The sequence below is a fragment of the Oryctolagus cuniculus genome, chromosome 14 (genome assembly GCF_964237555.1).
Source record: "Oryctolagus cuniculus chromosome 14, mOryCun1.1, whole genome shotgun sequence".
Taxonomy (NCBI): Eukaryota; Metazoa; Chordata; class Mammalia; order Lagomorpha; family Leporidae; genus Oryctolagus; species Oryctolagus cuniculus.
Genome location: NC_091445.1, coordinates 48,390,182 through 48,415,469, shown reverse-complemented (window position 1 = coordinate 48,415,469; position 25,288 = coordinate 48,390,182). Strand labels below are relative to the sequence as shown.

General features: G+C 36.1%; 1 protein-coding gene across 8 annotated transcripts in view; it reads left to right on the top strand.

Moving 5' to 3' along the window:
- CDH18 (cadherin 18) overlaps window positions 1-25,288 on the top strand; it is a 966,744-nt gene that overhangs the window by 478,015 nt on the left and 463,441 nt on the right. For 4 of the 8 annotated variants that reach the window (XM_017344660.3, XM_002714078.5, XM_017344659.3 and 1 more), the window contains exon 1: window positions 20,809-20,944. The exons of the other annotated variants lie outside the window; for them this stretch is intronic. The gene's annotated coding sequence lies outside the window, so the exon portion shown is untranslated. Of the gene's footprint in view, window positions 1-20,808; window positions 20,945-25,288 lie in introns of those variants that run through there. 8 annotated transcript variants of the gene reach the window in all.

Genomic DNA, 25,288 nt, shown 5'->3' with positions numbered 1-25,288 from the left:
TATTTCTTATAATTGCCATAAATATCTAGCTAACATTTTTCATTATTTTCTCAAATTTTATGCAAATATTTTAATCTACATAATGAGTAACATAAGCCTATTACAAATATTGTGTGAGATTATATGTATTGGAGGCTCAAGACTGATTTTATTCTTCCTATGAAGCTTCCTGATGTGTTTTCCAAATAAGAGAATGAAGTAAGGTCTCTTTTCATTTTGCCCATTTTTCTGGGATTGAAATTGATGCCTACCAAGGAGGTTTGTTATGTTGTTACAAAGTAGCAGAAAGAATTCACTTCTGAAAGAGTACTTTGGTGACAAGCATGAAAATGGTGAGATAAGAACCTTATATGTATGACTCTGCTGTTGTCATGTTCAGCATTGATCCATCCTAGTCCAAACAAACCTGATCATAATGCTAAATACATTTGCTCATGTTTCCTCTTCATTGACTAGATTGTCCTCCACCTTCTCACAACAAAATTTTCCTTCTTTCCTACACCAGCTTTTGTTTGAAGTAGTTTTGCACTCTGTTATTTCAAAATACATACCACTTTTGTGTAGCTACATGAATTTTTTCCAGTTTTTTAATGTTCATTGAACAATTATAAATATTTGTGTAACTTTCAATCTAAACACAGTTCAGATTTTTTACAAACATTTACTAAGTAATGTGCTTTGATTTTGAATATCAAAGTAAGAATTTCCCTCTGTATTCTAAAATCAATTGCATCAATTAAAGGATGTTAGTGAGGTGCTCAGCAAGCATGCATCCAGTTTATGTTTAAAAAGCACTGCTTGGTGGATAGTGGGCTAGAAAAATGTGATTCTACGTTTTAGTTAAAGAGGATAAAACATTTCTAGTGTACCATTATACATTGTGATAATTATAGATAAAACTAATATACTGCATACTTAAAAATTACCAAAAGCTAAAAGGAAGGCTTTTGAGTGGTTTTACCATAAAGAGATGATAAATGTTTTAGGAGGCAGACATATGTACTCCAATTTGAATATTACCCAATGTATATGTGCATTGAAACATCACATAACACCCCATAAATAAGTACAATTTTGTGTGTCAGAGCAAAAACTCAAATGAATGATAACCACTGTGATGTAGTGAGTAGAATGGGTTGAACAGGATTGACAATAAGGAGAAGAATCCAGTCTAGAAACCATTTCCTAAGTTAGGGGAGAAATGATAGTATCCGTTGCGATAGAAGGCAGTGTAAACAGAGTTGAGGCCCTATGACAGTGTAATGACACATTAGATGTCTGTGGGGTTGAGATGTAGTAGAAAGAAAAGGTGATCCCCAAGTTCCTGAAATGTATGATGGGATCGATAGCTGTGCAATCACTGAAATAGGTAATGATACAGGAAAGGCCAGTTTTGAACAAAAAGGAGATTATTCATTCCATTCTAGAATGCTAGATTTGTGGTGCCAAAGAGAAATTCATGAAATACATAAGTGGACACAGGAGAGGTAATGACTAGAGACAAGCATGTGACGGTCATTGGCATAAAGAAATCGTTAAAAGCCCTGGACTCTGAAAAGATTGCCTAGGTTTGAGTATTGAGTTAATTCTCATGAGAAATTCCAACATTTAAGCCTGAGAAGAAAAAGCCTACAGATGATTTTGAGAAAGAATAATTGGTCTGGCCGAATTTTGAAGAAAGATGGATTACATTACCTTAGGTTGATGTAAAATGTATTTTATTTGTTTGAAACAGAAATAGGGGGAGAGAAAGAACAATACTATCCACTGGTTCACTCCTTTATTGCCTGGAAGCTAGCTCAATCCAGGTTTCCAACACAGGTGATGAGGACCCAATTAACTTGAGCTTGAGATGCCTCCTGGTATGCATTAGAAGGAAGCTGGAATAGGGAGCACAGCCAACACTCAAACTCAAACACTCCTGTGTGAGATGCACGCATCCCGACTGGCGTCTGTAACCACTGCCCCACACACCTGCCCCCATTAAATGTTTGAATGATATTACTAACTTCCTTTACATTCTTTTTGTTCTTACAAAGCAATCTTTTCATAATGATATGACTTATTTAACTTGTCAACAGAGAGAATACACTCATGTGAGACTTGCTATTTTTGTCTCGTTAGCAATTATAGTTCTCCATTTGGATGAACATATCACCACAGTTATTTTATCCTTGTCTTGTGTGGCTGGTTAATGGCAGTTTGATCTAGAGAAATGGACTTATTCTTAGCTGATAACAGAAGGAGATTTTTAAGTATGCAGACCTCAGGATGGACTCCAGAATCGAGGAAACACTGAGAAATAGCTGTTTGGGAAAGCTGTTGGTAGAAAACCATTTGATGACATTTACTCTTCTGCAGTAACATCCCTTATTGGAAATGATGTTTTCCCTATTTCCATTTTCACACTTGAAAGTCTGCAACTCATGTATCATTATAGTCACTTTGGGGCAGATACCATTTATTTTCCATAGCACCTAGCAATTTGTTGTACATATTTTGGCTACTGAAGATAAAATAAAAACTGTGACTGTGTAATTTTATTGATATGCATATGAACATAGGTGGGATATAATTTGTTTGACAGCAAATTAAAACCCTGAGGGCCAAGGATGTTATTGTAAATATGGTTCATACATTCAAGTTCTTAGACTTTTACAGGTAGATATTAGCTACAAATGAAAAAGTCCTATCCTGTAGTTGAATTCTGTCTCAGAATTAACATTCATGTGAAACACAGTTGTTATATATACCCTCCCAGAACAGATTGCCCATAACATGCTCTGTTTGTGATGGGATATTAAAGGCCAGCTCTCATCATTTTTCACTCCACATTTATAGATTTGTTTCTGCTGACAGAATAGTGGAAATGTAATTAAATGTTTAGTTTAATTAAAATGGAAAATAAAGGCTTGTTCACAAAAATTCAATACAGCTCTCAAAATAGTAAACATGAATATCTCAAAAACATGTACTATTGGTTTTCTACATGTATATATTTTTAATACTGAAATATAATTACTCTTGTATAGTGCACAGTTCCCAAAGCAAACTGCATCATCTTCCAAAACCTAAATGTATATTCAAAGACCATATAAAGTTTAGAATAAAATTTATGTATAAAAATTGATCAGAGCTGGCCTAGGAAATTTTTGGGTGATGGTATGCATTGAGAAATTCACAAAAGATGTGTCTACTACAGGGGTCAAATTTTCTGTACACAGCCAGATAGTAAATGTTTTTGGCTTTGTGGGCCATATGGTCTCTGTCAAAACTACTCAACTATACTGTTGTAGCATGAAACCAGCCAGATTATAATCATACAGGCATGACTGTATTCCAATAAATCTTTATTTATGCACACTGAAATTTGAATTTCATATGATATTCACATTTCAATGGCCTTATTTTATTTTTCTGAACTATTTGAAAAACACAGAAGCATTCCTAGTTCACACAGCACACAAAAACAGGTAGCAGACCCATTATGTCCTGCAAATTTTGTGCATAGATATATGGTCTACACATACACCTACCTTCCATTAAGATACCGCACTGAATTTGGCTTGTTTTTATTCCAAATCACTAGCTGGCTGATCCTCTGTAATTGACTGAATAATCAACCTTTTCATATAATTTAAAATGCATGTTTTTGTATATTAAAACTTTATAATTTCTATCATCCATTTCTGCATTATTTTGATTACATTAAAACATTTTTATGCAACCAGCCAACATGTGTGTATACACACACACAACACCACATACTGATATTTAGACATATTGATATATTTTTAAATTTTAACAACGTTTGCAGATTTGCCTGAATTTCATGATCTTTGTAATTTCTTTTCAACTTTCTGAATATGGCAAAAGACAATGCTTAATCCTCTAAAATGGTTTTAATGCATACTCATCTTTCTTCCCACTTATTATATGTGCTAGTCCTAAATGATTTCAAATAAAATTGGCAAAGGTAACACTAATTACGTTTCAAATAATTGCATAGGTCCACATCATAATTAATCTGATAGAAACAGTGACCATTTTGCAAGAAACACATCCAGCAGGTGAATTGCCCCTCTGTGTTGGATTTCTTTTCTACTTTTTCTGAGTTTCACGTGTTCATGGTTGTGCTCTACAGGTCCTGTGATTGGCAAACCAATCCTTTTTATCTCAGCTCTGAGTTTTGTCTGCTGGAACTCTGAAATAGAGAAAATCTATATCTTCCTTGAGCAGATTGTGGATGTCAGAAGATACCTGTTTTAGTCTGCCTCTCAATTTTCAAAGAAGTAATTTCAGTAACAAAAGACAAATGAAAAAATGAACCCCATTAGTATCACCACAAATCATACCCTATTTTTCTTTTGTAATCTATTCTCTTGTTTGACACAGATACTTATAACTTAGTCACACATATACATACTTTGGCAAAATCTTAATAGTAACAGAGAGGTTATGTCTATTGTTCCAACTGTTATTCTGCTGAGTATATGCTGTTCCCCAGGTATTTTAATAGGTGAATTACACAACTGATCTCCTTCAATTCATGTAATCACCACAACTGTCCTCTAGAAATGTGCTATTATGCCACCAAAAGATGAGCAAATTGACAGTCAGGGCTAATCAAATGCAACACACCAAATACATGGTGATACCAAAATTTGACCAAGTTGGTCTCTACCCAAAATCTAAGCATTTGTTTTAAAAGAAAGGTGTAAGAACGGGACAGCAGGGGCTGGCGCTGTGGCACCAGTTCAAGACCCGGCTGCTCCACTTCCAATCCAGCTCTCTGCTATGGTCTCTCTCTCTCTGCCTCTCCTCTCTCTGTGTAACCTGACTTTTAAAATTATAAATAAATATTTTAAAAAATAAAAATAAAAAATAAAGAGCAGGACAGTAAATAACTCTATTCTATAATACATACAATAAACTTCTAGATAAAATCCAAATATGACAGTTTAAATGGGATTCGTAATGTTTTGACACAAAAAAATTATAGCAGTTGGGCTCCTGTAATATATGGAGGAAAATTGAAAAGATAACACAAATGTCCTAGAAGATTTAGGAGAGTTTAGGAAGAACAGATTCTGGCATGACGAATGTGAGGAAGAAACCATCAATGTGAGTAATTACTAGTTAGTCATGATGGGTAGACCATATGGTTAGGGATAATATGTGTAAAGCTGCTGACTCTAAAATATGAATATTGGCAACTTGAGGAATCTTTGGATAGGCAGGGAATGTCAATGACAGTTCCACTTTGTAAATGACTTCCGGATGACTATACTACTCTGAGAATAACCAAATCACTCCTGTACTTAAATGTTGCCATTCTAAGGGCCAAATACTGAGCAGAATGTAAAGCCTGAATGTTCACAGCTCTCCTGAGCCTATCCTTGGATTCTTAATGACTGAAGGTGACTAAAAGGATTGGACTACACAACACAGAAGTCAATGAAGAAGTTATTTCTGCCCACCACCCACAATTGACTTGAAGTATAAAAGAGAAGAAAAACAACTTACTTCATCCTGAGATATAGGTAAATAAATCCCTTTTGATTTGTCCAATCATTTGAAAGTACCAAATTTACACTGTCAATATGAAATTTATTTTAGAACACTTTCTAGATAATGCTTCAAAGACACTCTTCTCTTTTTAACTTGTTCTGTTCTTTATGGAGTTTATGGTCTTTGAATTTTAAGCCTGAGTAAAACATAACTGGACTTATGGCATGCCCCAATTCTTCCATTAAAGTATGTACAATTTTCTTTCAACTTTTTATTCAAGCAATATGCATTACTTTTAATATATATCAGCTAAGCTTCCTATTGTGCACTCAAGTTCATATCTCCTTTTACATTCAGAATAAGAGAAAGTGGTAAGAGGTCACGTTTCAGTTTCTTTCTTTCAATGATATCTTTAATTTCCTCTATGAATAATTATACATGCTTACTACTTAGCAATCCTTTTATAAAGCACTTTGAATAAGCAAGAAAATCATAAAGCAGAGTTAATCACACATTCTGAAATGAAGATCAAGCTTCTCATGAATTAAAATAAAAAGAAATTATGAGGTTTCATTCCACAATTTTGCATGCTTTAGGATATGCAAATTTCTACTATATGGAGAGTTAATTTGGTCTATATTTAGTTCTACATTTTTTTTTCCATAGTGACCAAACCTTATCATGAAAGTTCCACATTTTTACCTTGCCAGCCTTTGCACGTGGGAGAAATGTCTGTCTAACACATAACACATAGTTTCAAGTTAATGAAATGGCTTTCAAACATTATGTCAAGATTTAGTAATACTTTTTCTGAACATCTTTTCTGACTTCTTACAGAAGCCTATCTTTCCTCTTTCCTCCTTGCCTTGTACCTCCTCTCTCTCTCTCTCTCTCTCTCTCTCTCTCTCTTTCTCATCACCAAAATGATTCTATCATTGATCCTCTAGAAACTCTTGTCCATTAAGGCCTGTCACAGCACATATTATTATTAGTACTTGTGTCAATGGTCAGTGACTCACAGAATTATCTCACCCACTCCAAGCCGTTTCCCAAGTTGCAGTCTTACTTTGCCAAATGGCTCTCAGATTTATCTTCAGAGGTCTATCTAATACCTCAGTATCAGCATATTTCAGTCTGAACGTATTATATTCCCTAACTAGATGTTACAGTTTTCTTCTCTATTTTTAATAACACTATGATTTTCTCCCTAGGAACAGGTTAGAAAATTGATTCATTTTTAGGTATACTATGTTATATTTACTTGTTCTCTATCTGTATATGTCCCCAACTTATATATGTTCCCTTTCTTTCTTTTCTTTTTTTTTCTTTGATTGTTATACCAGGTTTAAGGCATCCATGATATCTTTCTAGATTACAATTATAAATTTGCCACAATGTTTTTATCCTGTAATATAGCAGTATAATTGACCTGCTATAAACAGATTGATAATTAACCACCATGTTTTCAACCAATTTTTTTTTTTAATTTTAGAGATTTTATTTATTTATTTGACAGAAATACAGAGAGAGGAGAGAGGGAGAAAGAGAGAGAGAGAGAGAGAGAGAGAGAGAGAGAGAGAGAGAGAAAGCAATCAATCTTCCATCCAATAGTTTACTCCCAGATTGCCAAATTGACTAGGACTGTTAGATCAGAAGCCAGGAGCCAGGAGTTTCTTCTGAGTCTCCCATGTGGGTGCAGGGGCCCAAGGACTTGAATCATCTCCCATTGCTTTCCCAGGCACATTGACAGGAAACTAGATTGGAAGTGAAACAGCCAGGACTCAAACCGGTGCCTACACGAGATGCTGGCATCACAGATTCACAGGTGGAAGCTTACCTTCTATGCCACCGCACCAGCCCCTTAATGTTTTCTTATATATTAATAGTGTTAGACAGCATGGAACATGTCCAACACCCACATATCTGAAGCCACCAAAATTACTTCAGGCTCCTACTACTTACTATCTAAAACTGAATTTTTTTTTTTTTTTTTTTTTTTTTTTGCCAGGTAGAGTTAGACAGTGAGATAGAGACAGAGAGAAAGGTCTTCCTTCCTTTGGTTCACCCCCCAAATGGCTGCTACAGCTGGTGCACTGCGCCAATCCAAAGCCAGGATCCAGGTACTTCCTCCTGATCTCCCATGTGGGTGCAGGGACCCAAGAACTTGGGCCATCCTCCACTGCACTCCCGGGCCACAGAAGAGAGCTGGACTGGAAGAGGAGCAACCAGGACGAATCCAGCGCCCCAACTGGGACTAGAACCCGGGGTGCCGGCACTGCAGCAGAGGATTAACCAAGTGAGCCACAGTGCCGCCCCTACTGATAATGTTTTCTACGACTCACCTTCTTACCACATAGTTTGACAGCACTGCTGTCAACAGCATGAGTGGTTAGCACTCTTGTTATATGACAGTCATCCTGTCTAATTATCACAAATTCAGGTGAGATGACAGAGAAATGTAGGGGATATTGTGAACCTGAAAAACATTAAAATGGAGCTCAATGAATAATTTGGGTATTATTAATCAAGCAAAATGAGTGGAACGTGAATAGTCGGATTCATGTCACTGATGAGGAAGGGTGTTCCATGCACACATGATCTGTGCAGACTCATGAAGCTCCATTCGGAAAGTCCTCATGATTGGATAATACTGTGTTATCAATATCTTGAAAGTTGTCATTTTTTTTGTACAAGAGTTGCCACGTTTTCCTTTTGCACTGATTTCTTCATTATGTAGCTGGTCCAAGTGATGATAAAAAGTAAAATAGTAAGGCTGACATCTAGAATTCTTTGCATGCAATTATAGAGTATGTGTGTGGAGGGTAGAGGTAGCTGTAAGAACAATGGTTCCTTCAGTGATGTGAGGAACTCTGAAGAGGAAGCAGGCTTGTGGTCATGTTAGTCTCTTCCTTGGTTTTCAAGGAATTTTCCCTATATTGTTTCTTTTCCCTGTTTCTAAGTACTTTATAATGATATGTTTTATAGTCACTCTCTTCCTTTAACTAGGTAAATTCTCTTCCATTAAACAATAGAAATAGTAAAAAAAAAATCTGTCTTGAATTCTATGATGAATTTTAGTACCTTATGACTTTCTTCCCATTTTATTGAAAAATAATTTCCCCTTGTCCTGTAACCTTTTCTTCACTGACCAGAAGTTACCATCAGTTCCTTGGTTCTGCCAAGTACACTGTTACAAATAACCTCCAAATTGCTAAACACAACCTGACAACCCACTTCTTAAGCTACCAAAATGAACATGGTTCATTGCTCCAAGGCTGGTGACCTTCTCTGTTTCATCAGTTTTGTGACCGTAAACTCTTTTGGTTTTTTCTTACATCTATGCCTTTTTATTTTAGATACACTTCAGTGGATTCTCCTCCCATGACTCTCACACACTGTAATACTGATATTGTTTAGGGGTCTTTCCTTCTTTATCCTTGAATAAACTGACAAATAATAGGGGATTTCAAGTAACTATTACATATAAAGTTCTCCCAAATTTCATTTCTAATACTGACTTTCTAAGCTTGACGATAATATCCAGCTGGGCAATGCTTTGTTTACATCAAACAGACTCCTCAAAGTCAATGTGACCTCAAATCAATTTATTATCTGCTTCTTCCATGCTAGCTTTCCTGTAGCTGGCAGTAAACTTGCTGACAATATGAATATTCTGGCCAGAATCATGAGAAATGTCCTAAATTCCCCCTTGTTCATCACATCCATTCTGTTGTGAAGTCAGCTTATTTTAATTGTTTTTACTTTAGATATTCATTTAAATAATCTTCACACTTTTTTCCTAACAAACTTATGTGTAAATGAACTTGTAAGAATGTTTAAGTTACTTTTAAATGATTATGTATTTATTTTTTTTCTACTTAGAGAGAGAGAAAGAGAGAGATGTCTTCTACTCATCTACTGGTTTACTCAAAGATATCTCGAATTTTAGCCAGTGCTGGGTCAGGCCAAATCTACCAGCCCAGAACACCATCTAGGTCTCACAAGTGGGTAGCAAGAGTCTCAGCACTTGCGCCATTATCTGCTACCTCTTAGGATGCAATAGCTAGAAGCTGAATCCAAAGCAAAGTGTCCAGAACTTGAACCGGGCACTTCAGTATGTGATGTGAGTATCCCAGTGATAGATTAACCTACTGCCCCTCACAGACTACCCCTCAACTATTTTGAAATCTTCCAAACTGGTCAATATATTTATTTTGATTCCAATAAGTTTGACCACTTTGTAGCAGTGTAGAAACTCACTTGTGAGATCGAATATCACCATTTCACTATCCTGCTTAAAAAAACATTCACTTTAAGTGCACAAGTTCTGCAGGGTCACCTTGCTGTTACTTCCTATTCCATCTTAACAATCTGCTCCTCTCCTACCTGGCTTTCTTTTTGTATACAAGGTTTTAGGTCTCCCTTTGTATACAAGGTTTAGTGCTCTCCCTTTGCATTCTCTGCCCTCTTTCTGTCATTACAGATAGTATATCTTCATGATCAAATTCAGCTCTTTCAGGAAACTTTCCTTAAATACCCATGATGAATTAGAAAGCCTGCCTGTATTTTTGATTTACCCTATGCATACCACTACTTTAGAGTCATGTGATGAAATGCTGATGTTTATGTGTCCTTCATTATACTGTAAATTTTTGGAGGGCTGGGTCATACTTAACTCATTATGGCATTTGTAATCCATGCAGTAAATTGAAGCAATCAGCACTATGGAAAATTTATGCTTTCTTTTGGTTCTCAAAGACCATAGAGTTTATGCCTGCACAGGACATGGTAACCAACACTGTGTCTCAGCACATAAATGAAAAAAAAAAAAAAAAAAAGTGATGCTGAAACCTTGATACAGTAGTGATTAATATTGCTTGAAGTTTTCCAGAAATGGTCTAAGATAGGTGATATAAATTTTTAAAAATTCTTATTTATTTTATTCACCTTCTGAGAAATGTCTAAGAGTGCTATAGTAATTCTACCACTGAGGTCTTAGAAAAGAATATAAACCAAAAACAAAATATCATAAATGTGATGCACTCTATAACAGTAATGGACCAGAATATTCTATGGAACTATTTTGAAATTCAGAGAACTGTGTTCCAATCTTTGGAGATTCTGATGAAGTCTCTAGAGACAGGTTTGCTTTAAAAATATATATTTTTTGCCTGAAATATTTTTCTCACCCATCTATTGCTATTTCAATCCTCCTTATTATTTAAACACCACCTCAAATTCTGACACTTCCAATAATGCTTTATCAGCTCATTAGAAGTAATTTATCAATTTTAATTTATATATGTAGAATACTTTCCATATGTACTTTATGAGATTGATAGTGTCACATTGTGTTTTAGAAATTTATTTATGTATGTTAGCTTAAAGCCAGTAATCTGCATTATTTTTCTTTATATCACTCATTAAAACACAGATAAGTGCTTTCTTACATTGTATGTATATTTTCTGATAAATCTAATCATGCACATATATTCTTACCTGAATATATACATTGATACACACATACATTTTTCGCTAATTAAGAAATATAGAAATCTCTGCTGAACTCCATTTTTATCATGTCTTCTGCTTGAGCGTTAAGAAAATTTAAACCCATTATCAGTTACAAATAACAGGATAAGGAAGTAAGTATTTAGCCTAGCAGTTAAGACACCTGTGTCCCACAGGAAATGACTTAGCTCAATTTTTAGCTCTGGCTCCCATCTCGGGTTCCTACCAAGACAGACGCTGGCAGGTCGTGGTGACAGCTCAAGTAATTGGATTCTTGCCATGCATGTGGGTGACCTGGACCGAGTTCCCAGGTCCTAGTATTAACCTCAGATCTGCCCTATCATTGAGGGCATTTGGTGGAAAAATCAATGGAATTGATAGACTCTGTCTATCTCTGTCACCCTGTCCCTGTGTCTGCTTCTGAAACAGTATTCGTTTTGTTTGAAAAAAAAAAAAAAAAGATGAAGAAGTGAATGCAAGCAAGTTATAAGATGAAAATTGGCAAATGGTCTATAAACAATCTAGTAATCATAATATAAATGAAAAAATGAGATAATATTCAGCTATTGAAAAAGCAAACAGAGAAATGTTATTGCTCAGAGGTATTAAGGAATCAGTTAATAGTTTATTTTCTAATGTTGGGAAGCAATCAAATGGTTTTAGGAGATATGTAAATATTTATTTACTTAGTATTCCAAATTATAGGAGTTGATTGAAGTAAAATGATCAGAGACATGGGTAAAGATTAACAGGGAGATGTTCTTGAAGAATTGTTTATTGAATTACAAAATTGGAAAGCACCATTAATGTTCAATGATAGGGAAAGGATTAATAAAGTGTATTACCTTATCAATACTGGTGATTTGTCGACAATATTAGATAAGTAATCTTAGTGATAGAAAATTCTGATATACCAAAATTTAAAAGACAATAAGTATGCATTATTTTCTAAAGGCTCTCATAAGATATTCTTGGGAAAAACTCCTAAGTTCGAGAGTTACTATGCAATAGTATCCTCTCTGCAGTGGTATCAAATGCACATTATGAAAATGAATGTAGTGCTGAAAAACGAATCAATGATTTGGTCAACTAGAAGTCCAGATTAATTTAATGTAATGAAATAAACCTTGTATCCTAAAAACCAAAGTTTTCAAAAATGATTTTTAATACATGTGTCTTTTCTGGTACTATAAACATTGTATCCTAAGTGCAATGTAATATTTCTTATATGGAGAAGGATCTTACAATGCTCCAGGGCTGTCTAAATATCAATTTTCATTATATAGCACCAAAAAGGTAAATATAGACATGGGAGATTGAATTAAGTTAGTGCTATCCCTAGGATATTCCATGGAAGATACAGTTTCTCTTTTAATGAAAAGCTTTCAGGTTAGAAGTTTATGTGTGTATGTATGTGTGTGTGACTTGCCTCTTTCTACTACAAATGCAGCACAGAGACCATAATTGATTATAATGCAATTTATAATATTAGTTATAAACACTTTTTAAACCCTTACAATTGAGACCCAACTAACTTTTTTAAAAGATTTATTTATTTATTTGAAAGTTAGAGTTACATAGAGGAGAGGCAGAGAGAGAGAGAGAAAGAGAGAGCGAGAGAGAGGTTTTCATCCACTGGTTCACTCCCCAATTGGCTGCAATGGCTGGAGCTGGGCAAATCTGAAGCCAGGAGCCAGGAGCTTCTTCCAGGTCTCCCATGTGGGTGCAAGAACCCAAGGACTTGAGCCATCCTCTACTGCCCTCCAAGGCCATAGCAGAGAGCAGGATTGGAAGTGGAGCAGCCAGGACTTGAACTAGCGCCCATTTGAGATGCCAGCACAGCAGGAGGCGGCTTTACCTGCTATGCCATGGTGCCAGCCCCTCAATTAACTTTTATCCAAAGACTTTTATCTGTCTCTTTGGCACATATAAAATTGTTTAAGGAGTCAAACAGCTTTTTCAAATTAGGGTGGTATCCTATACTGAAGTGGGAAGGCATTTTCAGAGAAAAAAAAACGACATGGTTTAAACAACTCTATTTTTAATATATATGGCAGGTGTATGATTTGACCCTATAACTCCCAACTAACCATAGAGTTAACCCAAACTACACAGACCACCATAAGAAATAGTACATACCATATGCACACTAGTGAATTGAATTCAAGTAGGAAAAATATATGCAAAGATGCAATGATAAAAGAAGCAGGTTGGTATAAAATTTGCCATGTGTCCAATAGCCTTTGGAGCTTATTTAACCCTACTAGGAAGCCCAAAATATGGGTTTGATAATTTTTTTTTAATGTGTCAGCATGACAGGGATAAATAATGCCCAGATACCTACTAAATGATTTCTGAATGTGTCGGAGGACATTTATAGAAGAGATTAGCATTAACATTAGTCTGTAAACTGAGTATAGAAAGTTGCTATGTGGGTGGGTTATTATCCAATTCATTGAAGGCCTGAATAGAACAAAAACACAGAGAAAGGGCAGATTTGCTCTGTTAAGGCTGGGCCATTCATCTTATGCCGTTGGACATCACTGCTTCTAGTTTTTGTGCCCTTGGACTTGAACTGTCATTTATACCCTTGATTCCCTCTGTTTTCATGCCTTCCAGTTTGAACTGGAACTGGAATAACTATAGCACCGGTTTTCTTGGCCTCCTGGTTGCAAATGTAGAATCATAGGACTACTCAGCTTCCATGATTGTGTGAGACATTCCCCCACAAATCTTTTTATACATATTTTTGTATTCCTCATTTTTCTCTCTTTGTAGAAATATGCTTCATGCTATAGGTGATATTGTTATGAGCATTTCACTGTCAAAGGAACTATGCACATAGGGTTACATAATTTTCTACACATGGTTCCAAATACTGTGCTCTTATCTTCCTGTACCTATAACATAATTTGCTAATGTGACAAATGGGAGTCTTTTGAAAGTATTTTAGAGCCTCAAAAAATGTGGAGACTTGTCAAAGGTATTGGAGCAAGGTGTTTTCTCGGAAGTAGTGTCCTTCATTTTGATTCCTAAAAGATGGATAAGCCAGGAGTGGCTACAGAAAAAGTAAGAGGCAAGTGTCATTCTGCAGTGACAAAAATCTGGGAGTTAGAGACAGCATAGAATTCTTAACTGCACAAATGCAATTTGATGACACTAACAAATATTTACATTAATGCAAAAGGACCAGAATTAGATACAAGTTTTAGATGATGTATACCAGGTAATTTCTTGATATTTTAGAGTTCAATGAGGTCTCTGCCACCTTCTTTATGATGCTATGCTTTTATTAATTGTACCTGAGTTTACATTTGTGTTTTTATGCCCATATCACAGAATTGATTCATGTTAAAAGGAATGGCAGCAAAAACCTCTAAGTCTTATTCACAAGTTTTGATTCTAAAATTTATCTCCACTATAGTATGTAGTTGTCTTTTGGTGTCTGTTGGGAATTTTTCCAGGAATCCTGTGTATACCAAAATCTGTGGAGGTGTGAGTGCCTCACATATAATGGTATAGTATTTGAACATAGTTTATAAACATCCTGCCATGTACTTTAATTCATCTCCACACTATTTTTTACCACTTCATAACATGTTAAATGCTATGTTAATAGTTATTGTTCTATAATTTTTAGGAAATAATAGGAAGGAAAATGGTCTGTATATGTGTAGTAAACCACATTTTTTTTCTGAATGTTCAATTTGTGCTTGGTTGAGTCTATGGATACAGAGCCCATGGGTCCAAGAGCCAACTGTATTTAATGTACTGGTACTCTGAATCCAACTGTAGTATTTCTGCTGTTTTATATTTGAGGTGTCATTCAAATTTTTACATATCCTTTAAAGTGCATATAGTTCTGTAACCAAACATACTGGCTTCTTGTAGTATACATATTTTTTATGAATTACTTCAGTGTTTATAACATTGTTAAAAGTCATGCTCATAGCAGGTTTGGAGTAGGATCTCTGAGGTTTACTACTGAAAACCCTACAGTTAGCCTTCTACATTTGTATGCACATGTACATGATTGCCTGGCCTGTTGCTAAAAAAATAATTGCACTTAAAATTTATGTGAAATCATGAGAGGTAAGAGGATGACATTCAGAAAGCTGATGTCATAGACATTTCCTTTATTTCCAGTCTCAATATATCTGTAATAGAAAGAAAGGGGATAATTCCAAAATGTCACATTTGTGCACATGATGCAGACTCAGCTTATTGATCTATATGTTCCTCTGAATGATCCACTCATCTTTTTAATAAATCATCTTTTACATTGGCAGGTTTCACATTAAGTACTAATTTATGGAATTCCTGTCCATTCAACTTTGGAGAGTTGGAAAAATGGGTGCTGGCCTCTAGTCATTTAGCAATACTTTATTCTCAGAAAATTCTACTCAGTTTACCAATAGTATGTTGGATATTTTATTTAAATTCTGGCACATGGTTTATATGATCTGTATCAGAAAATTTTACTCTCTTAAAAAGTGAGCCCATAATTAAGCTGTTGTCATGTGTCTTGGAATGTTTCTTAACTACATCATTTACTATAAGTAATTATCTATCTTCTAGAAATTAAATAAGTTACAAATTGGTTAGTTTTACTTTTTTGTGTTGTCAACTATCATAACTACACCATTAGATCTAAAGAAGCTCATTGGTGCTTTGATGTTTTGCATACAATGAAGAGAATTAAAAAATAAAAAAGTGCATTTATGGGATGGATTTTGTTGCAGCAGTTAAGATAATATTTAGAATACCCAAGAATGCCTGCTTCCAATTCATCCTCCAGCTAATGCACACCCTGTGAGACAGCAAGTAATGACTCAAGTACTTGGGTCCCTGACATGATTCCAGGTTTCTGGCATCATTCTGGCCCAGCCCTGGTCGTTGCAGCATTTGGGGAATGAATCAGAATATGGAACACACACACCCTCCCCCACCCTCTGGCACTCTACTTTACGAATATATCAAAATAAATAAAGCCATAAAAAGAGTATTCATTGATCTATTTATTATAATTGATAGAAGCTACATTTATTATTGTAATTTTTATGGATTATAAACATTACATATTTTTGATGTTCCACATCATGTTTTGATTTGTGTATATATTGTTCCAATCAGTGTTAACTTGTCTACCTCCTCAAACAGTTAAATAGTTGTCATTTCTCCTTAGAGGCACTACTTTTTAGAATTAATTATACGTACAGTTAACTTTGAAATGTTCTTGATGAATCTCTGTCCTTCATTTTCCCACATCCTCTTACTTAGTATGTCTTAACAGAAGTGTGATAACAGAATGTCTTAAAGTTAATATATCAAGTCATTTTTAATAATAAAATGAGAAAATGATTTATATAAAAATATTTATTTGAAAGGCAGAGTTACAGACAGAAAGCGAGAGACAGAGAGAGGGAGAAAGAGAGAGAGAAAGAGAGGCCTTCCATATGTTGGTTCACTGCCCAAATGGCCACAACAGCTGGGTTTGGGCCAAGCTGAAGCCAGGAGCTGAGAGTTTCTACTGGTTCTCCCACATAGGTGGAAGGCGCCCAAACACTTTGGCCATCCATTGCGGCTTTCCCCAGTACTTTAGCAGGGAGCTGGAACAGAACTGGAGGAACTGGGTCTGGAAGGGGTGCCCATATGGGATGCTGGCACTGGAGGCCATGGATAACCTAAGCTACAATGCCAGCCCTGAAAATGATATTATTTTAATGAAAAATTTCTCTTTCAATCTGTTAAATATATATATACACCAACTTTAGCTTTTGTTACCCAAACACCTAAAATAAAAACTGCATACTATTTCATAGTTTCATCAGCTATTACTCTTTTCATCAAAATTATATCACTGGTGATGATCATGTAGTGTGGTGGCTAAAGCCACCACTTTGGATGCCTGTTTCCCATTTCAAAGTGCCTGGGTTGGCTGCTGCCTGCAAGGCTGGCATCCCATATGGGTACCAGTTTTTGTTCTCTCTCCCCTATTTCCAATCCAACTCCTTGCTAATGGCCCAGGAAAAGCAGAGGATGACCAAAGTGTTTGGGTTTCTGCCACCCATATCCCACATGGGAGACCTGGTTGAAGCTCTGGGCTTTAGCCTGGCCCAGCCCTAGCCTTTGTGGCCAGCTAGAGAGTGAACCAGTGAATGAAAGATTTTCTCTCTCTCTCTCTCTTCTCCCTCTCTGCCTCTCACGGTCTCTCTGTAACTCTTTCAAATAAATAAATAAATCTTAAAAAAAAAAAAAAAAAAAAAAACACCTGTATTGAGTCCTGGTTACTGCACTTCCCATATAGCTTCCTGCTAGTTCATTCATTCATCCTGGGAGGCAGGAAATGATGGCTGATTCAAGTAGTTGGGTCCATGTCACCCATGTCAGAGACCTAAATTGTGTTTGTTTCTGGCTCCTGCATTCAACCTAGCAACAGCTTTAATTGTTGTGGCATTTACAGAGTGAGCCAATGAATGGAGTATTTGTCTCTGTCTCTTTCTCTGTCTGTAACTATGCCTTTCAAATAATGTAAAAAAAAAAAAAGTAATTAACTTAATTTAATATAATTTTAAACAAAAATGATAACTGTAGAGACATGAATGTGTTAGTTGGGATGAAATCAATTCACAAGGTATATACATGTGAAAACTTCCATTTGCAACTTTAAGTATAAAAATTATGTTTCAATACTATCCCCATAGGGCTGTTAACAAATAAAGCAATGCACCATGTTTGTGTAGTTGAATGTTCTAAAGCAGAATTATAACAAGAGTTACAGTTATGTTTTCTTTACATTCACGGTTTAGGTTTGAAAACATTACAATGCTTTCTAAATTTGCAGGGTAAAATTGAGTACGCGATGACATCTGAAGAGACAATTTCCTGAGTCTCTCTCTCGCAGAAAATGATCACAGTTTAGCATTACAATTCTATCTTTCTGCTTTCTGTAGTCTGACCAGCATCAATCTGTGCGTTCGCTGTTTCTGTCACCCGCTAAAATGATTCTTATAACTCTCCCAAGGTAACATAAGTGGGTACTCAGTATCAGAAATGTCTGTGCTTTCAGTTTCAGAGATTAACTCTGTAATAAATTCTGCTGACTGATGCATTGTCCACTGTTTTGAAGTGATCTCTGACATAAAAAAGAAAATAAGCACCTGCCTGCCACCCAGATTTCCCCAAGCTGGGAGTCCCACATTGGCTCCCTTACGTTCTCCTTTTAACCTGAAAATACAAGACTGCACTAAGTGGCTGACAGGTTCGTTTTTGTATGGCTAGGCAAAGTTGGCACAGTTTCAAATTATCAAACTTCAGAAGCCACTTAAATCCAGGGTACATTGCATCATTGGGTTTGTGGAGAATGCAGAGCCCTTAATCTGAGAGCAGTCTTACAGATATAAACCTTTCCTTCTTGAACGGGTTCTTTTTCTAGAAATGAATTGCACTGTTTGGCGATTCTGACTATTCCCTCTGTGTGTCATCCCACTCAGGAGCAAGTGCCTGTTGACTTACATTATGACTGTCCACTGGAGACACTTATTACCGTCTTACTCAGGGAAAACCGCCAAGGAAGCCTAGCAAAAACACGTTCTGTTTTCAAGTGCATCCCTAGGATGCTTGTTGCTGGTGTCTCTGCAAACACTTCAATAGCAAGCTGGCATACAGGCATTTTATTTCATTCAATGAGAAGCAGTCAGATAGACTTTAGGGAATACCAGATTGTGAAATTTTAGAAATAAACCTTTTGGTGTCTTTCAGATGCAGACTTCCCTTCATATCCTCTTCACCTGTGCAACAATTCTTTGCACCTTACACGTCAGCAACAGACAAAGATTTAAACTATTTTCTTCTCAGTACCCTTTTCAATAATCAAAAAATGAATAAGAATTTGTGTTGGGGCACTTTGCAAGGACAATCCCTCACTGAAATTAGAAGCAGCACAAGAGGGATACATATAATTTAACATAACCAATAAAATGTTAGCTCATTACTTCCTACTTTACTCTGTTCTCTCTTTCTCAAGAGTTTAGTTTTTAGAGATTCCTAAATTCTAATTGACTTCTAACATCTTGCTTAGAGCAACCAAACACTGCAAAGTGTGGTCTTTTCACAATTAGAAATAATCCAATCCAAATGCTTTCTTCATTGTTTCTGATGGCTTGTTTAATCACATCACAACCTAAAGTCAAATTAACTCCATCCACATTTCACATCATTCAAGCACCATAAAGATTTTTAAGTATAGCTCTAGTTGCTTCGCATTCTCTCTCAGGCTCTTTAAATTTCCAAGAAATCCCGTTACTTCCTTTTCTTTAATCTTCTTAACCTTTCCCAGGGCAGGGGAAGAAGAAACAAGGCATACCTGTGTGTGTTGCAGTAGGGGGTGAAGAGGGGAGGGATGATTAGAATTTAGGTGATCATTATCAATTCTTTGTCATGGAGTAGGAACAATAACATAGATTTTCATTCAATTTTCACAAATATCTTCTGAAAAGTACCTTGTGTACTTTGAAGAGATGCTTTCTGAAGCTCAAAGAAGTGAAAAGTTGTGGTTTGGAGGAGATCCCAAGCTAGGATTTGAACCCATGTCTTCTGACCTTTAGAAATCCTCTGTTTTCCATCACACCACTTCTCTGGGGCTTAAGTCTTTTTTGTTCTTCAAAACCTCTGAACCTGGACATTTGCAGTTTTATCAACTAAGCAGAAAAAGTAATGCTGTTCTCTTAATGTTTGCAATGATTGAAGATCTTGCATAATTTCTAATATGTCTGCCAAGGGACCATTGGAATAGCCATTCAATTTAGATAAACTCCTACACTTGTTTACTACAGTACTTTAAATGAGGATGCTCGATGTTCTTAATCGGCGAATGTGGGTGACTTCGTGCTGGGAGAAAGTACTGAACTTGTCTGAGCCGTTCACATCAATTTTGAATACAGCCAATCAGGCCTGAATTCCCTGTTATCCAAAGCTATGTACATTGCACATCATTTAAATTTATTCTGGAGTAATAAGAGGTGAGAAGTTCACATGTGTGTTAGTTCTCCTGACACTAGCAAAGGGGATTGGAAAGGCATTGCAGTTCCTATTCATCTTAACAAATATAATGCTGACCTTCCAAGAGAAGTTCTATCTAATATAAACTCTCCGTGCCTTGAGTACTTTGGGGTAAGGCGTTAGAGGGCATCACTCAAGCTAAATCTCACGGCTACCACTGGACTATGGATTACTGATGAATGAGCCAGCAGTTGAATGTTTAGCAGGCTGTGACGACTTTGCACAGAAATATGAAAATTTATTGCCAGCTTGCCACATCAGCGCTTGCCCTGCCTGTTTCTGCTCATTCCCTCCTGATGTTACTCCCACTCCATCTGACAGTCAGAGCCCTTCTAGCCCCCCAGGCTCCCCTCCCCCGCAGAGAAATGATGGTCTAAACTGTCACGGAGTCCTGGCCGTCATTTTTCAAGAGCTCAGTCTTTTTCTTTCTTTCTTTCTTAATGATGATTATTAATTGCATCGCTTCCCGCATGACCTTGCTGAAGGGGCTAAAAGGGTGTCCATCCCTGGTACTGTAGAATTGGTGTAGCCCCCAAAGTATGCACGATGCGAGGTGGGGGGAGTGGAGGAAGTGAAAATTTAAAAAAATAAAAAAATAAAAAGCAGGAGAGAAAGCGAGCGAGAGGAGGAAGGAGGAGAGACAGGGCGAGCAGAGCATCAGGCAGACAGGCGCCGCCAGCCAATCAGAGGCGCGCTCCGGAGCTGCAGAGACCCAGCCTGGGAGCCCAGGGCTGGAGGTGCGCGGAGCCCAGTCTGGGCTCTCCGAGGACCGCGAGCAGCCGTGTGCAGAGCTCTGGGGAAGTCCCCTGCTTGCTTCTCATACATTAAGTTCCTTCCCACCAGTTAGGGCAAGTCAGCCAAGGTAAGGTTTCCATACATGACACTTTACTCTGTCGTGACATTAATATTTTTGTGCAGTGGGGCTGCTTTACCCAGTTGAGAATCAAAACAAGACCGGGGAGGTCTTCCTGCCGATGCGTTTTAGAGATTCAGGAGCTAACGGGAAAGTTGCCGTTCACGCCGGCAGCCTCAGCTCCTATACATTTGTATTTTCTCGTGCAGGAATGCTGTCTCAGAGCCTACGGAATGTGAGTCTGGTAACACCGTGGAGTCTGTTGGTGTTGGTCTGTGGCTGTACTGTGATCTGCCCTGCCCCTGAAGAAGTTGGCAGGATACTCAGCGAGGCACATTTGGATAGTGATGGCATCAATGTCAGCTGTCATTTATTTCTCCCAGTGAAAGTCAGGGGAACCACGTCAGAACAGAAGCAGGGACACTGAAATCGGATTTTCGAGGGTGTGTTTTAATTATCGCCTTTCCTCTAAATTTACATGGAATCCGAGCACCGAACTGCAGCAAGGCAAGCCTCGGTGTTTGGTTTTCTTTTTCCTTTCTTTCTTTCTTTCCTTCTTCTTTTTTCTTCCCGTGAATCGGTCCGTAAGTGCTTTCTAAGGGCGTACAATGAAACTTTTACTTCTTTTAAAGGGGATTATAAATCATGCATGAAAAGAAATTAGTTAGGCTCCTGTGATCAGCAAAACACTTTATGGAGGATTTGCCCTTATGTTGTTAATTCTTATTTATTTCCCTTTCTTAATATCCTGGACATGATTTGAGTGTTAAAACAACGATTATTTTGTCTTGATTTCTATATCTTGAAAACAAGGTAAAATGTTGCCGTATGTGTGTGAGTGTGTGTGTGTGTGCGTGTATGTGTGCGTGTGTGTGCATATGTGCGTGTGTGTGTGTTGCGTGCAGATGTGGAGCTGGCAAACCTCTCATCTGTAACAGGTGAAAAAATAGAATTTTATTAGCTGGAATGATTTCAATGCCTGTTATATTTAATGAACTTTCTGTTTAGTGAAAAATAAATGCTTCTTTGCCTTTTCTCTATTGGAAATCAGAAATAAAATAAAATAAAAACCTTAGCTAAAATTATTATGATCTTCAGTTTGCTCAGGTGATGGCATCACTGCTTTGAGCTGAGAGACAGATCAGAGAAAGATTTTGTCGTGCAGCCAAAAACACTAACTACTGGCTCAGACTGTTTTTCAGACCTTTATTTCCCACTCTGGGATCACCCACAGATTTTTCAGGGTAGGGGGCTTTCCTTTTGCAGTAATTGTTCTCTATTTTACTGTACTTGTCTTGGGAGAGAAAAATATTCAATTCTAAATCAAGGGTTTGGGTTCCAGGCAAGATTGCATACATGCATTTTGGATGTGGGAGGGGGAAGGCAGGATGTGAAATTAGTAGAAAATTAGTTCCATATCTAACCAAGAACCAATCATGTTTGCAGGCTCCTTCAAGCTTCCTGCTATGTAGTCTATTCTGCATTTCTTGATAATAAATTGACCTAGTGTGTGTCAATCGGTTTATTTACCTCTTAAAACATCGAGGAGCTTTTGTGAATAAGTATTTTATAAATCATAGTTCTGATGAGTCTTCATAGATATAGCTAACTTAATGAAACAAACAAAATGACACCAGTGGTCAAGACTGCTTTCCTATCTGACAACAATAGGAAGTAGAAAATGAAGATTTGCTATTTTATATGCAATAGAAATGCTCTACTGAAGATAATCCAGTAGTAATAGAGAGTATACGATTAGAAGGAAACTAAGTGACAGGAAACTCTAGCTGAAACTGTATCTAGTGAAGGTTGAATATAATTAGCTACAGCAGTTATGCATGTGCAATACCAACCAGTACTTGAATAAAGTGTGCCCACTGTAAAATTTGGAACATGTTATTGCCCCAAATGCCCTACTTCAAGTGGATATAGTGGAATCATGGGAATTAATTTGTCACTTAGTCCAACTTTATAAATTTTTTAGAATAAGGATGCTATATATAGTTAACTATAAAGTACTTTTCCTCCCTTGGCCCATATAAGTAGCATTAGTAAGCATTATGTTGATTTTTGTGGTCTGATAAATACAAACCACATGTCTACAGGTTTCTGTTCCTCACCTGTCCTGGATTTGGTTTGTTGATGATTAACAGATAGAAGTATACCTCACATATTTGCAACTTATCTTAACTATTCTTTAGAATCTCAAGTTGCATGCAAGCTTCAAGATATATAGACTAAAACATGGTGAAACTAATGACAGGATAAATTTATTATTCTTGAATCTATATGTTTGATAACAGTGTAGTTTTGTGACCAATGAGGAGATTAAGCTTTTAAATTCAAACTATGTGTAAAATTTTTTTTGCTCTTCTTAAAGATAAGTACAAGGCTCCAAACTCTTTAATTATAATTTTATTATAATTATAATTTTATAATATATTATAAATATACATTATATAAAATATATAATAATTATATATTATGATTTTAATTATAATTTTATTATATATCCTCATTATTATTGAATCATTCATGTCAATGGAACTATATTCTAGATTAGGCCCCCTTACCTTGATATTATTGAAATTCTAGGCTCCATGATTCTCATAGGGAATTGCCTTGTGCATTTTAGACTACTTCGGAGCAGGATTGTACTCTCTACCAAGTAAAGACCAGTAAAAGTACCCTGAAGGTATAACAACCAAAATGTCTCCATCCATTTCTAACTATTCCTGTTGGAAGTAGGTAAAACTATATGCCTTCTCCATTGGGAACTACTGCTCTAAGCAAAAACAACTGGTGTGTATAGAAACATACTTGAGTAGGCAGCAACCCATGTGTAGCTCATGTTGAGTGCTCTACAGATCAGTTCTCTTCTATTGCTTTGATAATGGATGGATTTTAACTTGGATGCTTTTTGTGATGGTCTGACAATAATGTAGAAAAGCTTGTGAACATCATATTGTTTTCTTCTAGACTTAGGTCTTCTATATTATGTGTTAATATTCTGGAGAACAAGAAGATATAATACAGGAGAGAAGGGCAACATAGATATTTGGGCTGGAGACAAATTTCACTTCAATTTCTCAGATGAGCTTTTAATATAAATAAGAAATAAGTGCTTTCATTTATATATTTCATACTGATTCTTGTTATAGTTGCTTTCATTATAATTTTGGAGTCTTTGTATGTGTGGGTGTTCACTCGAGTAATTTTGTATTATTGAAATAATTTACAGTGTTTAAAACTTCCAGAAGTAAAAGGAACACATTTTGATTTAAACATCACAGTGTTTTTATACTCATCATGGTATGTAGCACAATGGAAAAACACTGAGATTAATGACTCAAAGATATGGCAGATCATGAGTATTGCCATGGATAAGGTGACACATGATTTGTCAGCAGACCACTTTCCTCAAATGTAAAAAAAGGGATAATAATCGGTGTGGAAAACAAACATACCAGGTGCTATAATTGGTTGTAATTTGTAAAGATTTATACCCATGTTGTTAGATTATCATGTATTCAATGACTTTGAAGATTTGTTTGATGAGAATTGATTTAGCATGCTAACTCTTCCAGCTGTTCTAAGGTGGTTAAATATCATCTACAAGAAAAGTTGGTATTCTTTCTTCAAATATGTTCTTTTACAGATGAAAAGGAACAACTTCAATTTGTAATATGTGATTCAATATTATTGACAAACCTCAGTTTTTTCTTCCATTTTTACTTATATCATCTAAAATTATAATTGATTATAAAAGTACCGACACATCAATGAAAGATTGTGGTTTGATAATTCCTATCCAGCAGGAACCATTATTAGCACTTTGGTACATATTTTTAAATTTTTTTTAAATTAATATAGGTGTCTCCTCATAGTTGTAAATTTAAAACAGATTTAAAGTAAAAATGATATACAAATGTAGGCATTCACATAAACACATATACACACCATTTTTAAGCAAATAAAACACAATTTCATTACATTATATATAACTAATTTTATAGCATGTTAGTATTTCATATGAGTTAAATTTCATGGGGTCATGTGTATGCATGTATATATATTTTGTTGTTTTGAAAAATACTCCAATATGCTTTAATGCGGAGGCCTCACATTTAATACTACTTCAATGTTAAGAACAGGTATTTAATACTGATTTTTATTTTCAGTAGGACAGAGTATTTTCAGATTGGTGGCTGCTTCTGCCATATTGAGTATTGTGTATAATTGTACAGATATACTGTCATTAACTTAAGTAATCGCTTATAATTTAAAATGAAGAGTAAAGAAAACATCAGAACAAATAATTTAATATCTTTATCACTGCTGATAGTGTGTTGA